General features: G+C 39.8%; 1 protein-coding gene across 6 annotated transcripts in view; it reads right to left on the bottom strand.

Annotated features, from left to right (window-relative positions):
• NRCAM (neuronal cell adhesion molecule) overlaps positions 1-21,896 on the bottom strand; it is a 230,693-nt gene extending 208,797 nt beyond the window's left edge. For 2 of the 6 annotated variants that reach the window (XM_056573930.1, XM_056573937.1), the window contains exon 1: positions 21,734-21,895. The gene's annotated coding sequence lies outside the window, so the exon portion shown is untranslated. Of the gene's footprint in view, positions 1-21,733 lie in introns of all 6 variants that reach the window. The other 4 variants (XM_056573932.1, XM_056573939.1, XM_056573936.1 and 1 more) reach the window with 3 other exon arrangements.
• Positions 21,897-23,011: the final 1,115 nt, after the last annotated feature.

The following is a 23,011-nucleotide window of genomic DNA, read 5'->3' as shown; positions in this document are numbered from 1 at the left end:
TAGGTGTATGGTACATGGTGTATGCATTTTTCATTATCATGGGCCCAGACCTGCATAGCATAAAGCATATGTACTGTAAAGAATGGTAGTGGTGGTAGCATGGTGCTTCTCTTACACTGGCACAGGATAATAAATAACTCTAAAATCACTGTTTTATTATAAAATAAAAACCTCTGCATATGGAGTTACATTTTATCTTTTATAGTGGCAATGACAGAAAACACACTTAGGAACAGTTTAGGAAAGGAAGACCATTTTGATCTGGCATAGACCTAAATTATATAGAAAACCAACATGACCAAGGTTGTAGAGACTATGCTAAAGTATGTTTTGCTGTAATAAAAGCAAACAAGTGTAAATTCGGCCATATGAACACTACAGCGGAATTCCTTTCAAATCAATGGGACTCTGCTGCTGCGGAATGTCTGTGCAGAATATTAATGCGGAATTCCGCATGGACATTCTGCCGTGTGAACATAGCCTTAGTATTAAAGTGCTGTCTGAGGCTATGGCCACATGGCGGACTTTCCGAGCAGAATTCCGCAGGAATATTCTGCTTGGAAAACCCACTGTGGCAGTGTCCCATTGATTTAAGAGGGATTTCGATGCACTGTGGACATTCCGGGAATTTTGGGAAAACCCTATTCCAATGTCCGTAGAAACATTGAAGTGGTTCACAGTTTCTACAGATTCTATAAATGGCAATGCATTTCCGAGCGGTCCTCCTAGCGCCGCTGAAACAAGCATATGTTTGGAATGTTTGTCTTTGTCCGCGGACAATCTGCACATATACCGCTGTGTGAACATAGCCTTAGGGTATGTTCACAAATCACACAGCAGAATTACTGTTTCAAAATCCGCGGACGAATTCTGCTGGAAATTCTGCCGGAATTTACTACCTATTACTTTCAATGGGATTTTTCATAAACATAAGATCGGTCTGATATTTTGCGGAATTCCACAGTAGAATCTCATTGACGTCAATGACTTTAAGAGGAAATCTGTGTTCAGTGAAAACAGAAATTTTGCTGCAATTTTGTCAGGATTCCAGCACAATTCTGCAAAGCTTGCTGAATGGAATTTTTTGCGGAATTGTGATAATTCCACCATGTGGACATACCCTCACAACGACAAGCCCCTTTCCATATATCCTATAAGGGAATAAGGATGCAGTCTGCAAGTTACTAAGAGATCTATGGCAGATAAGGCCTCAGCTACACTTAGCTTTGCAACTGTGGCTGAATACAGCGATTAGAGATGAGCGAACTTACAGTAAATTCGATTCGTCACGAACTTCTCGGCTCGGCAGTTGATGACTTTTCCTGCATAAATTAGTTCAGCTTTCAGGTGCTCCTGTGGACTGGAAAAGGTGGATACATTCCTAGGAAAGAGTCTCCTAGGACTGTATCCACCTTTTCCAGCCCACCGGAGCACCTGAAAGCTGAACTAATGAACTAACTGCCGAGCCGAGAAGTTCGTGACGAATCGAATTTACTGTAAGTTCGCTCATCTCTAACAGCGATCTATAGAGCATAGAGGGGAAACGATTGGATAATTACAGAGGAGGTGGCAGCCATAACTGGGCAATTTTGCATTGTTACTACATTGTTTGCAATGTCTTCTATTCCCAATGCTGCCAGTGATATTGTATGGCAGCATCAGAGGTGCGTGTGCAGAGGCCGTGCTGCTGTAAGGTTGTCACAGGAGGAAAGGGCCAAGCACCGCTGACCACCATGCTGGAAAAAACAGGGACATAGGAGAACAGTATGAGATGAAAATGTGGAGAGAGGGGTGAAGCATTCATTCTACAGAATGCACTATCTTTAAAGGGGTACTCCAGTGGAAAACTTTATTTATTTATTTATTTATTTATTTATTTATTTATATCAACTGGTGCCAGAAAGTTTAACAGATTTGTAAATTATTTTTATTAAAAAAAGATGAATCCTTCCAGTACTTATTAGCTGCTGAATACTACAGAGGAAATTATTTTCTTTTTGGAACACAGAGCTCTCTGCTGACATCACGAGCAGAGTGCTCTCTGCTGACATCTCTGTCAATTTTAGGAACTGTCCAGAGCAGCATAGGTTTGTTATGGAAATTTTCTCCTACTCTGGACAGTTCTTAAAATGGACAGAGATGTCAGCAGAGAGCACTGTGCTTCGTGATTCAGCAGAGAGCTCTGTGTTCCAAAAAGAAAATAATTTCCTCTGTAGTATTCAGCAGCTAATAAGTACTGGAAGATTTTTTTTAATAGAAGTAATTAACAAATCTGTTTAACTTTCTGGCACCAGATGATTTAAAAAAAAAAGTTTTCCACCGGAGTACCCCTTTAAATCCACTAGCACACTTCTTCTTCTTCTTCCCCACCACCACTGTACTTATATATAATCTCTAAACTATAGTGGTCCCTCAACATACGATGGTAATTGGTTCCAGGCAGACCATTGTATGTTGAAACCATCGTATGTTGAGGGATGAGGGACCACTTGTATAACATGGAGGCACATACAGATACATGTAGATTCTCAATGATACACACATGTCCCCGCCGTTCCGGCCCGTCAGTCTGCCGCTCCTCTGCTGCCGTGTCATTATGTTGCCGTTGCCCTATGCCGTCGCTCTCCGTCATCACGTCGCTACTATTGGACGACGGGGCGGTGTGAACGGTGATGTGATGGCGGCGATGGAGAGCTGCGGCAGCAGAGGAGCACTGAACTGGCAGGCAGGAGCGGCGGGGACATGTGAGTATCATTGAGCGGTGCACATGGGGCATATTAAACGGCTAAAGAAGTCAGCGCTGCCGGATAGGCGTTTTTGCGATGGCCCCGACACACAGAGGCATCGTATGTTGATGCTGCCTTCAACATTCGATGGCCATCGTATGTTCAAACTATCGTAAGCCGGGGCCATCGTATGTCAGGGGACTACTGTATTGGGTGATGACATCATGGAAACTGACTTTCTTATTGCTGCACTTTCTTTAGAAATAAAATGAAAACATTAAATAAATAAAAATGTACCAATAAAGTTTATCTTGCATCATTCCTTGACAAACACCTTAAAGACTCTATCAGTGTTTCTGCTGGTTCTGCACACAAAGACTGTATGACACCTATACCATATCCGCCTCCATGGTGACAAGGTAGTAAGCATATTCCATTTCCAGTAAACACAACTCCTAGTTCGGAACAGGTAGAACCCCAGGAGAATTGTGTAAGGTGACTTAATTTACATGGAGCTTTCCCTATACATATGTAAAATGCATAGGGAAAGCTCCATGAGGATAGTTACCAAAGACATTACCTTCCCTATACTTCCCATTACCTTCCCTATAAAGCCACGTTCTTCTTGAATAGTCCATGTGGATGATTATTATAAACCAACAGGTAGCTATTGTGACACACACTCCAAATGGTTAATGAAACACTGGATAATAGAATACATTGACCCGATACATCAACTCATCCAAGGATTATATTTCATTAAGACAAGACACAAAAAGAAATGCACTCTACTAAGGGCTGTGCTGCCAATCTTATCTCCATTAGAAAAGGTCTGACTGGCAACACAATATCCTATTACGCCGATGTGTACCTGACACAAGTACATCTACAGTAGTCAGTATCAAAGATGTCTTCATCAGACTGCTTCAATATAGTCGTGATACAACCTGGACCTGTCTGTTCAAAATAGATGTCATAATCCTTCCGACGGTACAGCCTTACGTATTATGACATCACATATATTTATGGTTTGGTACAGTGGGAGCAGGGCTGAGCTTGGCATTAAAGGGGAGTTCCCGTAGTTACATTTGTATATGGGCTCAGACTGTGGTACAAATAAAAAAGAAAAGGGGAAAAAAACAACCTCAAATTCCCCTTTGTACATGTGAAATTACAGCCCATCACTGGCCTTGACGGTGTCTTCCTACATGAAGAGCCACTAAGACCAATGATTGGCTGCAGCGCCAAACGCAATGTCTGCGCAGGGGATGCCAGAGCGGTGGTGGCAAATTAAGGGGTAATTCAAGTTCTCTTTTATTTTGTATCCACTGAAAAAACCTTTAAGCTCTTTAACCACTTAAGGACCCAGCCCATTTTCACCTTAAGGATCCGGCCATTTTTTGCACATCTGACCACTGTCACTTTAAGCATTAATAACTCTGGGATGCTTTTACTTTTCATTCTGTGTTTTCGTGACATATTCTACTTTATGTTAGTGGTAAATTTTCGTCGATACGTGCATCATTTCTTGGTGAAAAATGCAAAAATTTGATGAAAAATTAAAAAATGTAGCATTTTTTTTTTTACTTTTTTTTACTTATAAGGAAAATGGATATTCCAAATAAATTATATATTGATTCACATAAACAATATGTCTACTTTATGTTTGCATCATAAAGTTGACATGTTTTTACTTTTGAAAGACATCAGAGGGCTTCAAAGTTCAGCAGCAGTTTTCCAATTTTTCACAAAATTTTCAAATTCTGAATTTTTCAGGGACCAGTTCTGTTTTGAAGTAGATTTGAAGGGCCTTCATATTATAAATACCCCATAAATGACCCCAATATAAAATCTGCACCCTCAAAGTATTCAAAATGACATTCAGAAAGTGTGTTAACCCTTTAGGCGTTTCAAAGGAATAGCAGCAAAGTGAAGGAGAAAATTCAAATCTTCATTTTTTACACTCGCATGTTCTTGTAGACCCAGTTTTCTATTTTTTATACGGGGTAAAAGGAGAGAAATCTCCCTAAAATTTATAAACCAATTTCTCTCGAGTAAGTTATGTGTACATAAACTGCTCCGTGGGTGCACTAGAGGGCTCAGAAGGGAAGGAGCCACAATGGGATTTTGGAGAGTGAGTTTTTCTGAAATGGTTTTTGGGGGGCATGGTTTTCCCCCAAATTTTTAATTTTTATAAGGGGTAATAGGAGAAAATGCCCCCACCAAAATTTGTAACCACATCTCTTCTGAGTATGGAAATACCCCATGTGTAGACGTCAAGAGCACTGCGTGCGCACTACAATGCTCGAAAGAGAAGGAGTCACATTTGGCTTTTGGAAAGCAAATTTAGCTGAAATGGTTTTTGGGTGGCATGTCGCATTTAAGAAGCCCCTATGGTGCCAGAACAGCAAAAAAATAAAATAAAACACAAGGCATACTATTTTGGAAACTTCACCCCTCAAGGAACGTATCAAGGGGTACAGTGAGTAATGTGGAAATATGTAAATTTGTAATGTGTCAATTTTTTCACTAAAATGCTGGTGTTACCCCAAATTCTTCATTTTCACAACGGGTAATATGATAAAAATCCTCCCAAAATATGTAACCCCATTTCTTCTGAGTATGGAAATACCCCATATGTGGATGTAAAGTGCTCTGCGGGGGAACTACAATACTCAGAAGAGAAGGGGCGCCATTTGGCTTTTGGAGAGAGAATATGTTTGGAATAGAAGTCAGGGGCCATGTGCGATTACAAAGCCCCCATGGTGCCGAGTTGTAGTTTTGCAACATCTAGAAGGGCACAGATTGGAGACCACTGCACAGTGGTCTCCAAACTGTGTCCCTCCAGATGTTGCAAAACTACAACTCCAAGCATGCCCAGACATTCTGGACATGCTTGGAATTATAGATTTGAAACACCTAGAAGCAGCAGTGAAGATCACTTTACGGCAATCTTCACTGCTGCATCTGACACCGCCACCGCCGATGGATCCACTTGCCTGCGCCGGTCCCCGCTGTCTGCGCCTGTCCCCACCAGTAATTGGGTAACTGCCGCTGGTCCCCCACGACGCTAGCCCCCGCAGCCGTCGCCGCCATCTTCCCCTACTCTGCCAGGACTTCCAGGGGACGGCAGAGCAGGGGAAATGAACTGTCACCCCCCACACCTGCAATTCGCCGGTAAGTCCTGATCGGCCAATCGCAGGGAATAGGAAGAGGTGTCATCCCTGCCACCTTGCTCCTATCCTTTAGGATGATCAGGGCTGTCTCTGACAGCTCGGATCATCCCTATTTTCTGGGTGATTGGGTACCAGAGACCCGATCAGCCCGGAATCGCCGCAAATCGCTGATCTGAATGGATCGGCTATTTGCAGCAATCGCCAACATGACCCCCTAGACATTTCCACGGGATGCCTGTTGAATGATTTCAGCAGGCATCTCGCTCCGGTCCCCGCCCGGCACGTGGTGGGGACCGAAATTCCAACGGGTGTACAGGTACGCCCTGTGCCCTTAACTACCAGGACGTCAGGGCGTACCTGTATGCCTTGTGTCCTGAAGAGGTTAAAGGGGTACTCCAGTGAAAACATTTTTTTTTATCAACTGGTGCCAGAAAGTTAAACGGATTTGTAAATTACTTCTATTTAAAAATCTTGACCCTTCCAGTACTTATCAGCTTCTGTATGCTCCACAGGAATTTCTTTTGTTTTTACATTTCTTTTCTGTCTGATCACAGTGCTCTTTGCTGACACCTCTATCTGTCTCAGGAACTGTCCAGAGCAAAAGCAAATCCCCATAGCAAACCTATCCTGCTCTTGACAGTTCCTGAGACAGACAGAGGTGCCAGCAGAGAGCACTGTGCTCAGATGGAAAATAAATTCAAAAAGAAAAGAACTGCCTCTGTAGTATACAGCAGCTGATAAGTACTGGAAGGATTAAGATTTTTAAATAGAAGTAATTTACAAATCTGTTCAACTTTCAGGCACCTGTTGATTTAAAAAACAATTGGTTTTCACCCGAGTACACCTTTAAATGTTCTTTGTTAATGTTTTGTAATAACTCACTAGAAAAGAAGTTGTGTTAGAATAAAGTTGACCTTCTCTAACCCCAGGCGATCAGCTGTTATTGCTGGAGTTGCATTCTGGTGTCTAATGGTTCCACCTCAGATAAATAAAGGTTGACTTTCTGGTCTAAAACGTTCCACAAATAGGAAGTAAATCGAGTTGCCATGAGCCTAGGCAAACCTTTGTGGGCTAATTGTCCTGGGCTCCAGGCTGATACACTTACATACATGGCAGAAAACGTCTCTAACTGGAGGCAAAGGCTTCATACAACTGTATCCGCCTCTCAGCTGTGAAAAGCATTAGGTCCGCACTGGTTTTCAAACTTTGAAAGAATGTTTTCACCCCCCCGAAAACCCCCTCTCAGAGCCAAAATGAGGAGCCACTCAATGAGTTGCCAATCATCTGAAGGGCCACCATGTAAAAAGACAATGTTAAATGTCCCTTTAAGTTCCTCAAAAGGATTGCCACTTGTAAAGAATGCTATGTTAAAAGACACCTGTTACATTACAAATGCAGTTTAATCTGCAGGCAACATGTTATAGAGCAGGCGGAGCTAAGTGGATTGATGTATAATTGTGTGGAAAAAGTTCTAGGATAACTGTACATATCTGTTCAGTCCTAGCCAAGTAGTCAAGTGGGTGGTCCTACTAAGTGATTGACAGCTATCTGTGTATAAGCGTGCATACAGAAAGCTGTCAATTACTGGGTAGGACCACCCAGCTCAGATTTTTCTACTCTATTACATAATGGGGGAGATTTATCAATCGGCCTGAAACCCTAACTGTCTGTTTTTTCCCATGGCAACCAATCACAGCTCAGCTTTCATATCTTAACGAGCTCTTGTAAAGTGAAAGTTGAGCTATAATTGGTTGCTGTGGGAAAAATCAGACAATTAGGGTTTTAGGCTGATTGATAAATATGGGCCAATGTCTGAAATTTTAACCTAACAGGTTTACTTTAAAGTAGGAACTTATCCCCTATCCACAGAATAGGGGATAAGTAATTGATGTAAATGTATGTCCTGGTGCGTTAAGAACCAGCGCACCACAGTGTACATGTATGTCCATTGTCCCTAAGGGGTTAACAGTAAACAAGAAGCACACCAATGTGAGGATACGTCAGTAGTACAGCATGCACCAGATCCTGGAAATCTTGTTCTCATTTCCATAATCTGACAAAGAAATCCTCAGTACATACATAAGTTTATGTAAGCAGCTGTAAGGAGACATGCTCCCACAATGCTCTGTATACTCATTACCATAAGAACTCTTCATACACACAGACATTTAAAGGAAATCTGACAGCTGATTCACTCACACTAAACCCAATACACAGGGTTATAGTGCAGGTGGACTGGATTAAAATTATGTATTACTCACCTGGATCTGTGGTCCGATTCAATAGATACACGGTATATTAGCCCCCGTTGCTCATATGTTAATTAACCATATTTGGGCAATGGTCTTCACCCATGTGAGCTTGAGGTGGACAAGCATATCGGAGCAGAGTGGGACAGAGGCATGGAAGCCCAGAACACTGGCTCCACTTCCATTTCGCATGTTATTAATTAACATATTACCTTCTGTGGCTAAAACAGCGTGTATCTGTGCAACCGGGCCAAGGATCTGGGTGAGTAATACACCATTTTAATCCAGTTCACGTGCCCTATAAACATGTGTATTGGGTTTAGTGGGGGTGAGCCAGCTGTCTGTTTCCCTTTACCCACCATGCCTTGGCCCCCTCAGGCAACTAAAGGGCAAAAACAAAAATGAACAGTAATACCATAATTTGTAAACAGAGCCAACGACACTAGACAGATCTAATGCATGTGTCTGTAAACTCTTTGGCGCTCTAAAACTGGTCTATGCAGTACAGTCCATGTAAGGCTCCTTTCACGCTATGAGTATTCATCCGTTATTAAACATCCGTTTTCTGTGTAAAAATGGTTTTACACATATTCATCCGTTAAGACCCGTTATAACACTGTATGGCAGTTTTAACACCTCTGCCTACAGACTCCCACAGCCACGACTACTACTTCTCCCGTCATGGAACAGGGCTCCCAGTGGGGAATTTAAAAATGAAAGTAAAATACATTGTACATCGCAGGGGAACACAGCATGCCACCCGCCCCCGTTTAATAACTTCTAATGGCATCGGGTCTCAGCAGCGAGACCAATCCCTCAGCCCCTGTACTACAACCCCCATCATGGAACAGAGACTGTTTCATGATGGGGATTGTAGTACAAACACTAATGTAGCCTCCCCAGCCACCAGCAGACTCCCGCAGCCAGGGAACTACTTCTCCCATCATGGAAACAAGTCTGTTCCATGATGGTAGTAGTAGTTCCGCAGCACTGCAGGAGTCTGCTGATGTCACCTCTTCTGAGCATGCTCAGAAGTAATAACGGATATTATAAACCAGGTGCAAACGGATGACATAAAAGCTCATCCGTTTGCCATAGACTTAAAAATAACGGCAATTAAGTTACCCGTTTCTTGTGACGGAAGAAACATTTGTGCATGTGCCGTTTTTTCTTCAGTCACACATAATGTCCATTATTCATGACAGGCTATAATGGGTAATAACAGATAATCAAAAAATCCCATAGACTTTAATGGGATTTTGTAACGGCTGTTTAACATTGCTTTTCTAACTGACATTCATAACGGATCTTTTAATGGAATAACTTTATAGTGTGAATTGGGCCTAATATTATAGTAGTCTGGTCCAATGTGCTTCCTAACTCCTGGTCTATAAGCAGTGCAGTCCATGTAATATTATACACTGCTCAAAAAAATAAAGGGAGCACTAAGATAACACATTCTAGATCTGAATGAATGAACTAATTGTATGAAATACTTTCATATTTACATAGCTGAATGTGCTGACAACAAAATCACACAGAAATTATAAATGGAAATCAAATTTATCAATCCATGGAGGTCTGGATATGGAGCCACACTCAAAATCAAAGTGGAAAACCACACTGCAGACTCATCCAACTTTGATGTAATGTCCTTAAAACAAATCAAAATGAGGCTCAGTAGTGTGTGTGGCCTCCACGTGCCCGTATGACCGCCCTACAATGCCTGGGTAAGCTCCTGATGAGATGGCTCCTGAACTCCTGGACAGTCTGTGGTGCGTTGGTGGATGGAGCGAGACATGATGTCCCAGATGTGCTCAATCGGATTCAGGTCTGGGGAACAGGCGGGCCAGTCCATAGCATCAATGCCTTCCTCTTGCAGGAACTGCTGACACACTCCAGCCACATGAGGTCTAGCATTGTATTAGTAGAGACAATGGTATGAAAAAATGACGGTATTCAGAGGAGGCACTGCTCTTTTTGGAGGACAGTAAATGAACACAGGCCAGCACAGGAAAAAGCAAATTTTTATTCAGTAATTTCGGACAATGCATTGCGGCATTTAGCCTTCCTCAGGTCCATAACAAGGATACACTCTTCGTTGTAGGTATAGTGTGAGTATACTGGTCTTGGTCCAGTCTATGCGCGGTGCCGGCGTGATGTGTCACGTGATTGTATTAGGAGGAACTCAGAGCCAACCGCACCAGCATATTGTCTCACATGGGGTCTGAGGCATCGATCTCGGTACCTAATGGCAGTCAGGCTACCTCTGGCAAGCACATGGAGGACTGTGCGGCCCCCAAAGAAATGCCACCTCAAACCATTACTGACCCACCGTCAAACCGGTCATGCTGGAGAATGTTGCAGGCAGCAGATCGTTCTCCAAGGCGTCTCCAGACTCATATGTCATATGTGCTCAGTGTGAAGCTGCTTTCATCTGTGAAGAGCACAGGGCGCCAGTGGTGAATTTGCCAATCTTGGTGTTCTCTGGCAAATGCCAAACGTCCTGCACAGTGTTGGGCTGGAAGCACAACCCCCACCTGTGGACGTCGGGCCCTCATACCAGCCTCATGGAGTCTGATTCTGACCATTTGAGTGGACACAGTGCAGGGCTCTGGTAGTGCTCCTCCTGCTCCTTCTTGCACAAAGGCAGAGGTAGTGGTCCTGCTGCAGGGTTGTTGTCCTCCTACGGCCTCCTCCACATCTCCTGATGTACTGGCCTCCATGTAGTGTCTCCATGCTCTGGATACTATGCTGAAAGACACAGGAAACCTTCTTGCCACAGCTCGCATTGATGTGCCATCCTGGAGGAGCTGCACTACCTGAGCCACTTGTGTGGGTTGTAGACTCCATCTCATGCTACTACTAGAGTGAAAGCACTGCCAGCATTCAAAAGTGACCAAAACATCAGCCAGGAAGCATAGGAACTGAGAAGTGGTCTGTGGTCACCACCTGCAGAACCACTCCTTTATTGGGGATGTCTTGCTAATTGCCTATAATTTCCACCTGTTGTCTGTTCAATTTGCACAACATCATGTGAAATTGATTGTCAGTCAGTGTTGCTTCCTGAGTGGACAGTGTGATTTCACAGAAGTGTGATTGACTTGGAGTTACATTGTGTTGTTTAAGTATTCCCTTTATTTTTTTTAGCAGTGCAGTCCATGTAATATTATAGTATATGTAATATTATAGTAGTCTGGTCCTGTGTGCTTCCTAGCTCCTGATCTATAAGCAGTGCAGTCCATGTAATATTAGAGTAGTCCGGTCCAGTGTGCTCCCTATCTCCTGGTGTATAAGCAGTGCAGTCCATGTAATATTATAGTAGTCCGGTCCAGTGTGCTTCCTATCTCCTGGTGTATAAATAGTGCAGTCCATGTAATATTTTAGTATATGTAATATTATAGTAGTCCGGTCCAGTGTGCTTCCTATCTCCTGATCTATAAGCAGCGCAGTCCATGTAATATTATAGTATATGTAATATTATAGTAGTCCGGTCCAGTGTGCTTCCTATCTCCTGATCTATAAGCAGTGCAGTCCATGTAATATAGTATATGTAATATTATAGTAGTCCGGTCCAGTGTGCTTCTTATCTCCTGATCTAAAAGCAGAGCAGTCCATGTAATATTATAGTATATGTAATATTATAGTAGTCCGGTCCAGTGTGCTCCCTATCTCCTGGTGTATAAGCAGCGCAGTCCATGTAATATTATATTATATGTAATATTTTAGTAGTCCGGTCCAGTGTGCTCCCTATCCCCTGATATATAAGCAGTGCAGTCCATGTAATATTATAGTATATGTAATATTATAGTAGTCCGGTACAGTGTGCTTCTTATCTCCTGATCTATAAGCAGTGCAGTCCATGTGATATTATAGTATATGTAATATTATAGTAGTCCGGTACAGTGTGCTTCTTATCTCCTGATCTATAAGCAGTGCAGTCCATGTAATATTATAGTATATGTAATATTATAGTAGTCCGGTACAGTGTGCTTCTTATCTCCTGATCTATAAGCAGTGCAGTCCATGTAATATTATAGTATATGTAATATTATAGTAGTCCGGTACAGTGTGCTTCTTATCTCCTGATCTATAAGCAGTGCAGTCCATGTAATATTATAGTATATGTAATATTATAGTAGTCCGGTCCAGTGTGCTTCCTATCTCCTGGTATATAAGCAGTGCAGTCCATGTAATATTATAGTAGTCCGGTCCAGTGTGCTCCCTAGCTCCTGATCTATAAGTCCATGTAATATTATAGTATATGTAATATTATAGTATATGTAATATTATAGTAGTCCGGTCCAGTGTGCTTCTTATCTCCTGATATATAAGCAGTGCAGTCCATGTAATATTATAGTAGTCCGGTCCAGTGTGCTACCTAGTTCCTGATCTATAAGTCCATGTAATATTATAGTATATGTAATATTATAGTAGTCCGGTCCAGTGTGCTTCTTATCTCCTGATCTATAAGCAGTGCAGTCCATGTAATATTATAGTATATGTAATATTATAGTAGTCTGGTCCAGTGTGCTACCTAGTTCCTGATCTATAAGTCCATGTAATATTATAGTATATGTAATATTATAGTAGTCCGGTACAGTGTGCTCCCTATCTCCTGATATATAAGCAGTGCAGTCTATGTAATATTATAGTATATGTAATATTACAGTATATGTAATATTATAGTAGTCCGGTACAGTGTGCTCCCTATCTCCTGATATATAAGCAGTGCAGTCCATGTAATATTATAGTATATGTAATATTATAGTATATGTAATTTTATAGTAGTCCGGTACAGTGTGCTCCCTAGCTCCTGATATATAAGCAGTGCAGTCCATGTAATATTATAGTATATGTAATATTATAGTAGTCCGGTCCAGTGTGCTTCTTATCTCCTGATATATAAGCAGTGCAGTCCATGTAATATTATAGTATATGTAATATTATAGTAGTCCGGTACAGTGTGCTCCTTATCTCCTGATATATAAGCAGTGCAGTCCATGTAATATTATAGTATATGTAATATTATAGTAGTCCGGTACAGTGTGCTCCTTATCTCCTGATATATAAGCAGTGCAGTCCATGTAATATTATAGTATATGTAATATTATAGTAGTCCGGTCCAGTGTGCTTCCTATCTCCTGGTATATAAGCAGTGCAGTCCATGTAATATTATAGTACGGTATATGTAATATTATAGTATATGTAATTTTATAGTAGTCCGGTCCAGTGTGCTCCCTATCTCCTGATATATAAGCAGTGCAGTCCATGTAATATTATAGTATATGTAATATTATAGTGTATGTAATATTAAAGTAGTCCGGTCCAGTGTGCTCCCTATCTCCTGATCTATATGTCCATGTAATATTATAGTATATGTAATATTATAGTATATGTAATATTATAGTAGTCCGGTCCAGTGTGCTTCTTATCTCCTGATATATAAGCAGTGCAGTCCATGTAATATTATAGTATATGTAATATTATAGTAGTCCGGTCCAGTGTGCTCCCTATCTCCTGATATATAAGCAGTGCAGTCCATGTAATATTATAGTATATGTAATATTATAGTGTATGTAATATTATAGTAGTCCGGTCCAGTGTGCTCCCTAGCTCCTGATCTATAAGTCCATGTAATATTATAGTATATGTAATATTATAGTAGTCCGGTACAGTGTGCTCCCTATCTCCTGATATATAAGCAGTGCAGTCCATGTAATATAGTATATGTAATATTATAGTAGTCCAGTCCAGTGTGCTCCCTAGCTCCTGATCTATAAGTCCATGTAATATTATAGTATATGTAATATTATAGTGTATGTAATATTATAGTAGTCCGGTCCAGTGTGCTCCCTATCTCCTGATATATAAGCAGTGCAGTCCATGTAATATTATAGTATATGTAATATTATAGTGTATGTAATATTATAGAAGTCCGGTCCAGTGTGCTCCCTATCTCCTGATATATAAGCAGTGCAGTCCATGTAATATTATAGTATATGTAATATTATAGTAGTCCGGTCCAGTGTGCTCCCTATCTCCTGATATATAAGCAGTGCAGTCCATGTAATATTATAGTATATGTAATATTATAGTGTATGTAATATTATAGTAGTCCGGTCCAGTGTGCTCCCTAGCTCCTGATCTATAAGTCCATGTAATATTATAGTATATGTAATATTATAGTAGTCCGGTCCAGTGTGCTTCTTATCTCCTGATATATAAGCAGTGCAGTCCATGTAATATTATAGTATATGTAATATTATAGTGTATGTAATATTATAGTAGTCCGGTCCAGTGTGCTCCCTATCTCCTGATATATAAGCAGTGCAGTCCATGTAATATTATAGTATATGTAATATTATAGTATATGTAATATTATAGTAGTCCGGTCCAGTGTGCTCCCTATCTCCTGATATATAAGCAGTGCAGTCCATGTAATATTATAGTATATGTAATATTATAGTGTATGCAATATTATAGTAGTCCGGTCCAGTGTGCTCCCTATCTCCTGATATATAAGCAGTGCAGTCCATGTAATATTATAGTATATGTAATATTATAGTGTATGTAATATTATAGTAGTCCGGTCCAGTGTGCTCCTTATCTCCTGATATATAAGCAGCGCAGTCCATGTAATATTATAGTATATGTAATATTATAGTAGTCCGGTACAGTGTGCTCCCTATCTCCTGATATATAAGCAGTGCAGTCCATGTAATATTATAGTATATGTAATATTATAGTAGTCCGGTCCAGTGTGCTTCTTATCTCCTGATATATAAGCAGTGCAGTCCATCTAATATTATAGTATATGTAATATTATAGTGTATGTAATATTATAGTAGTCCGGTACAGTGTGCTTCCTATCTCCTGATATATAAGCAGCGCAGTCCATGTAATATTATAGTATATGTAATATTATAGTGTATGTAATATTATAGTAGTCCGGTCCAGTGTGCTCCCTATCTCCTGATATATAAGCAGTGCAGTCCATGTAATATTATAGTATATGTAATATTATAATATGTAATATTATAGTAGTCCGGTCCAGTGTGCTCCTTATCTCCTGATATATAAGCAGTGCAGTCCATGTAATATTATAGTATATGTAATATTATAGTAGTCCGGTCCAGTGTGCTCCTTATCTCCTGATATATAAGCAGCGCAGTCCATGTAATATTATAGTATATGTAATATTATAGTGTATGTAATATTATAGTAGTCCGGTACAGTGTGCTTCCTATCTCCTGATATATAAGCAGCGCAGTCCATGTAATATTATAGTATATGTAATATTATAGTGTATGTAATATTATAGTAGTCCGGTACAGTGTGCTCCCTATCTCCTGATATATAAGCAGTGCAGTCCATGTAATATTATAGTATATGTAATATTATAGTAGTCCGGTCCAGTGTGCTCCTTATCTCCTGATATATAAGCAGCGCAGTCCATGTAATATTATAGTATATGTAATATTATAGTGTATGTAATATTATAGTAGTCCGGTACAGTGTGCTTCCTATCTCCTGATATATAAGCAGCGCAGTCCATGTAATATTATAGTATATGTAATATTATAGTGTATGTAATATTATAGTAGTCCGGTCCAGTGTGCTTCTTATCTCCTGATATATAAGCAGTGCAGTCCATCTAATATTATAGTATATGTAATATTATAGTGTATGTAATATTATAGTAGTCCGGTACAGTGTGCTCCCTATCTCCTGATATATAAGCAGTGCAGTCCATGTAATATTATAGTATATGTAATATTATAGTGTATGTAATATTATAGTAGTCCGGTCCAGTGTGCTCCCTATCTCCTGATATATAAGCAGTGCAGTCCATGTAATATTATAGTATATGTAATATTATAGTGTATGTAATATTATAGTAGTCCGGTACAGTGTGCTCCCTATCTCCTGATATATAAGCAGTGCAGTCCATGTAATATTATAGTATATGGAATATTATAGTAGTCCGGTCCAGTGTGCTCCTTATCTCCTGATATATAAGCAGCGCAGTCCATGTAATATTATAGTATATGTAATATTATAGTGTATGTAATATTATAGTAGTCCGGTACAGTGTGCTTCCTATTTCCTGATATATAAGCAGCGCAGTCCATGTAATATTATAGTATATGTAATATTATAGTGTATGTAATATTATAGTAGTCCGGTCCAGTGTGCTTCTTATCTCCTGATATATAAGCAGTGCAGTCCATCTAATATTATAGTATATGTAATATTATAGTATATGTAATATTATAGTAGTCCGGTACAGTGTGCTCCCTATCTCCTGATATATAAGCAGTGCAGTCCATGTAATATTATAGTATATGTAATATTATAGTAGTCCGGTACAGTGTGCTCCTTATCTCCTGATATATAAGCAGCGCAGTCCATGTAATATTATAGTATATGTAATATTATAGTAGTCCGGTACAGTGTGCTCCTTATCTCCTGATATATAAGCAGCGCAGTCCATGTAATATTATAGTATATGTAATATTATAGTAGTCCGGTACAGTGTGCTCCTTATCTCCTGATATATAAGCAGTGCAGTCCATGTAATATTATAGTATATGTAATATTATAGTATATGTAATATTATAGTAGTCCGGTCCAGTGTGCTCCCTATCTCCTGATATATAAGCAGTGCAGTCCATGTAATATTATAGTATATGTAATATTATAGTATATGTAATATTATAGTAGTCCGGTCCAGTGTGCTCCCTATCTCCTGATATATAAGCAGTGCAGTCCATCTAATATTATAGTATATGTAATATTATAATATGTAATATTATAGTAGTCCGGTCCAGTGTGCTCCTTATCTCCTGATATATAAGCAGTGCAGTCCATGTAATATTATAGTATATGTAATATTATAGTAGTCCGGTCCAGTGTGCTCCTTATCTCCTGATATATAAGCAGCGCAGTCCATGTAATATTATAGTATATGTAATATTATAGTGTATGTAATATTATAGTAGTCCGGTACAGTGTGCTTCCTATCTCCTGATATATAAGCAGCGCAGTCCATGTAATATTATAGTATATGTAATATTATAGTGTATGTAATATTATAGTAGTCCGGTACAGTGTGCTCCCTATCTCCTGATATATAAGCAGTGCAGTCCATGTAATATTATAGTATATGTAATATTATAGTAGTCCGGTCCAGTGTGCTCCTTATCTCCTGATATATAAGCAGCGCAGTCCATGTAATATTATAGTATATGTAATATTATAGTGTATGTAATATTATAGTAGTCCGGTACAGTGTGCTTCCTATCTCCTGATATATAAGCAGCGCAGTCCATGTAATATTATAGTATATGTAATATTATAGTGTATGTAATATTATAGTAGTCCGGTCCAGTGTGCTTCTTATCTCCTGATATATAAGCAGTGCAGTCCATCTAATATTATAGTATATGTAATATTATAGTGTATGTAATATTATAGTAGTCCGGTACAGTGTGCTCCCTATCTCCTGATATATAAGCAGTGCAGTCCATGTAATATTATAGTATATGTAATATTATAGTGTATGTAATATTATAGTAGTCCGGTCCAGTGTGCTCCCTATCTCCTGATATATAAGCAGTGCAGTCCATGTAATATTATAGTATATGTAATATTATAGTGTATGTAATATTATAGTAGTCCGGTACAGTGTGCTCCCTATCTCCTGATATATAAGCAGTGCAGTCCATGTAATATTATAGTATATGGAATATTATAGTAGTCCGGTCCAGTGTGCTCCTTATCTCCTGATATATAAGCAGCGCAGTCCATGTAATATTATAGTATATGTAATATTATAGTGTATGTAATATTATAGTAGTCCGGTACAGTGTGCTTCCTATCTCCTGATATATAAGCAGCGCAGTCCATGTAATATTATAGTATATGTAATATTATAGTGTATGTAATATTATAGTAGTCCGGTCCAGTGTGCTTCTTATCTCCTGATATATAAGCAGTGCAGTCCATCTAATATTATAGTATATGTAATATTATAGTATATGTAATATTATAGTAGTCCGGTACAGTGTGCTCCCTATCTCCTGATATATAAGCAGTGCAGTCCATGTAATATTATAGTATATGTAATATTATAGTAGTCCGGTACAGTGTGCTCCTTATCTCCTGATATATAAGCAGCGCAGTCCATGTAATATTATAGTATATGTAATATTATAGTAGTCCGGTACAGTGTGCTCCTTATCTCCTGATATATAAGCAGCGCAGTCCATGTAATATTATAGTATATGTAATATTATAGTAGTCCGGTACAGTGTGCTCCTTATCTCCTGATATATAAGCAGTGCAGTCCATGTAATATTATAGTATATGTAATATTATAGTATATGTAATATTATAGTAGTCCGGTCCAGTGTGCTCCCTATCTCCTGATATATAAGCAGTGCAGTCCATGTAATATTATAGTATATGTAATATTATAGTATATGTAATATTATAGTAGTCCGGTCCAGTGTGCTCCCTATCTCCTGATATATAAGCAGTGCAGTCCATCTAATATTATAGTATATGTAATATTATAATATGTAATATTATAGTAGTCCGGTCCAGTGTGCTCCTTATCTCCTGATATATAAGCAGTGCAGTCCATGTAATATTATAGTATATGTAATATTATAGTAGTCCGGTCCAGTGTGCTCCTTATCTCCTGATATATAAGCAGCGCAGTCCATGTAATATTATAGTATATGTAATATTATAGTGTATGTAATATTATAGTAGTCCGGTACAGTGTGCTTCCTATCTCCTGATATATAAGCAGCGCAGTCCATGTAATATTATAGTATATGTAATATTATAGTGTATGTAATATTATAGTAGTCCGGTACAGTGTGCTCCCTATCTCCTGATATATAAGCAGTGCAGTCCATGTAATATTATAGTATATGTAATATTATAGTAGTCCGGTCCAGTGTGCTCCTTATCTCCTGATATATAAGCAGCGCAGTCCATGTAATATTATAGTATATGTAATATTATAGTGTATGTAATATTATAGTAGTCCGGTACAGTGTGCTTCCTATCTCCTGATATATAAGCAGCGCAGTCCATGTAATATTATAGTATATGTAATATTATAGTGTATGTAATATTATAGTAGTCCGGTCCAGTGTGCTTCTTATCTCCTGATATATAAGCAGTGCAGTCCATCTAATATTATAGTATATGTAATATTATAGTGTATGTAATATTATAGTAGTCCGGTACAGTGTGCTCCCTATCTCCTGATATATAAGCAGTGCAGTCCATGTAATATTATAGTATATGTAATATTATAGTGTATGTAATATTATAGTAGTCCGGTCCAGTGTGCTCCCTATCTCCTGATATATAAGCAGTGCAGTCCATGTAATATTATAGTATATGTAATATTATAGTGTATGTAATATTATAGTAGTCCGGTACAGTGTGCTCCCTATCTCCTGATATATAAGCAGTGCAGTCCATGTAATATTATAGTATATGGAATATTATAGTAGTCCGGTCCAGTGTGCTCCTTATCTCCTGATATATAAGCAGCGCAGTCCATGTAATATTATAGTATATGTAATATTATAGTGTATGTAATATTATAGTAGTCCGGTACAGTGTGCTTCCTATCTCCTGATATATAAGCAGCGCAGTCCATGTAATATTATAGTATATGTAATATTATAGTGTATGTAATATTATAGTAGTCCGGTCCAGTGTGCTTCTTATCTCCTGATATATAAGCAGTGCAGTCCATCTAATATTATAGTATATGTAATATTATAGTATATGTAATATTATAGTAGTCCGGTACAGTGTGCTCCCTATCTCCTGATATATAAGCAGTGCAGTCCATGTAATATTATAGTATATGTAATATTATAGTAGTCCGGTACAGTGTGCTCCTTATCTCCTGATATATAAGCAGCGCAGTCCATGTAATATTATAGTATATGTAATATTATAGTAGTCCGGTACAGTGTGCTCCTTATCTCCTGATATATAAGCAGCGCAGTCCATGTAATATTATAGTATATGTAATATTATAGTAGTCCGGTACAGTGTGCTCCTTATCTCCTGATATATAAGCAGTGCAGTCCATGTAATATTATAGTATATGTAATATTATAGTATATGTAATATTATAGTAGTCCGGTCCAGTGTGCTCCCTATCTCCTGATATATAAGCAGTGCAGTCCATGTAATATTATAGTATATGTAATATTATAGTATATGTAATATTATAGTAGTCCGGTCCAGTGTGCTCCCTATCTCCTGATATATAAGCAGTGCAGTCCATCTAATATTATAGTATATGTAATATTATAGTATATGTAATATTATAGTAGTCCGGTACAGTGTGCTCCCTATCTCCTGATATATAAGCAGTGCAGTCCATGTAATATTATAGTATATGTAATATTATAGTATATGTAATATTATAGTAGTCCGGTCCAGTGTGCTCCCTATCTCCTGATATATAAGCAGTGCAGTCCATCTAATATTATAGTATATGTAATATTATAGTATATGTAATATTATAGTAGTCCGGTACAGTGTGCTCCCTATCTCCTGATATATAAGCAGTGCAGTCCATCTAATATTATAGTATATGTAATATTATAGTATATGTAATATTATAGTAGTCCGGTACAGTGTGCTCCCTATCTCCTGATATATAAGCAGTGCAGTCCATCTAATATTATAGTATATGTAATATTATAGTAGTCCGGTACAGTGTGCTCCCTATCTCCTGATATTTAAGCAGTGCAGTCCATGTAGCTGGGTACTGAAATTCTACATAGCAAGCAACACAATTAGATAATGCTTGTTTATATAAACTGACATTAAAAAGATTAACCTCCAATATAATAGATTCTTCTATCCAACCACAGACAACATGATGAGCTTAGACCAGTGACCAGGTCAGCTCTGCTACATCTGCTCTCCACACATACCAAGACGCAGTAAATGTAGAAGTGCAGTGATCTATAGTATGTGGTGATGCCAGCCATCTACCACCACAGCCTTTACTATGCACCAAGGTATCTCCCACCTGAGCAGTCACAATTGTTTGGTATTGGGGAGCCCCTGCCCTGGGGCCTGGAGAGGGCACAATGTCTAGTATCCCTGAAGCACTAGACAGGGCCGATGGCTGCCGCTATGTGACAGCTGGAGCCAGTAGTGAATGCATATACTGAGGAGCTGGCTGCCAGCAAACCATCCCTGATGCCAGCTAATGCCCCTGAGGAGATGTCTGATCAGATGATCGATCCGGGGAAATGAATGGGCACCAGGGCACGTCCATTACTTAACTTCCTATTGGCCATTTGCTATAGGCAGACAAGCCTGTGATCCTGGGGGGCGCTGACACTGCAGCCAGGGAGCTGTCATTAAACTTCCCATATATGTGGGCGGCAGAGAGGTGACAGCACTGAGGGACGTGACCGGACCGAGAACTCCCAGCTCAGCATTAAGGAGATTACTGCACTACTCATCTGTTGCCTGTCACAACTGCACAGCTCCACACCCACACATGCAGACATCTTACCTGCACTGGAGCCTCCTCTCTGTGCACGGGAAGATGATGCTCGGTCCTCCGGAGCTCCCTCCGACGCCTCTGCAGCCTCAGCTCACACCAGCAGCATCTCCTGCGCGCCCCCGCCTCCCTGGACCGCGCGAGCAGCAGCCAGAGCTCTAAAGTTCTCTGCGAGATGGTAGAAAACTGGGACATTCACCACCTCAGTGGAGCTGATGTAGTAGCCGCTTGCTGATTGGCTGACCGCGACACGCCCACTCTCTACTATTTGCTCTGCTGATCTTCTTTCTCACAGAAAACTTTAGAGCCCGGGCAGAAGGACGCTGCCGAATACTTCGGAAAACACAGAGCGGGATGTCAGCCACTGATGTCAGTCACTTTCCCTATCTCTGCTAGTTGTGCCCAGGTACAGAATGGGCTGTCTGCGCTCTGCTGTGTTTATGTAGCAGAGGGGACTGTGCTCTGTTATGTTAATATAGCAGAGGGGACTGTGCTATGTTATGTTAATATAGCAGAGGGGACTGTGCTCTGTTATGTTAATATAGCAGAGGGGACTGTGTTCTGTTATGTTAATATAGCAGAGGGGACTGTGCTCTGTTATGTTAATGTAGCAGAGGGGACTGTGCTCTGTTATGTTAATATAGCAGAGGGGACTGTGCTCTGTTATGTTAATATAGCAGAGGGGACTGTGCTCTGTTATGTTAATATAGTAGAGGGGACTGTGTTCTGTTATGTTAATATAGCAGAGGGGACTGTGCTCTGTTATGTTAATATAGCAGAGGGGACTGTGTTCTGTTATGTGAATGTAGCAGAGGGGACTGTGCTCTGTTATGTTAATATAGCAGAGGGGACTGTGCTCTGTTATGTTAATATAGCAGAGGGGACTGTGCTCTGTTATGTTAATATAGCAGAGGGGACTGTGCTATGTTATGTTAATATAGCAGAGGGGACTGTGCTCTGCTACGTCAGTGTAGTGCAGATTGAGTGCTCTCTGGTATGGTATTGTAGTAGAGGCAATTGCGCTCTTTTTAATTTAAAGGGGTACTCCGGCCCTAATACATCTTATCCCCTATCCAAAGGATAGGGGATAAGATGTATGACAGCCACCACGCCCCCTCCCATAGACTTGCATGGAGGGGGCGTGGCGTGACATCACATGGGGCGGAGTCGTGACGTCACAATACTCAGGCCCCGTGGTCGTCACGCTTCACACTCGGAGCATCCAGTGCTGCGGAGAGCTCACAAAGGTGGGTGCAGAATGAGAGATTGCAGGGGTCCCCAGCGGCGGGA

The sequence above is a fragment of the Hyla sarda genome, chromosome 4, assembly GCF_029499605.1.
Source record: "Hyla sarda isolate aHylSar1 chromosome 4, aHylSar1.hap1, whole genome shotgun sequence".
Taxonomy (NCBI): Eukaryota; Metazoa; Chordata; class Amphibia; order Anura; family Hylidae; genus Hyla; species Hyla sarda.
This window is presented reverse-complemented; position numbering and strand designations above follow the sequence as displayed.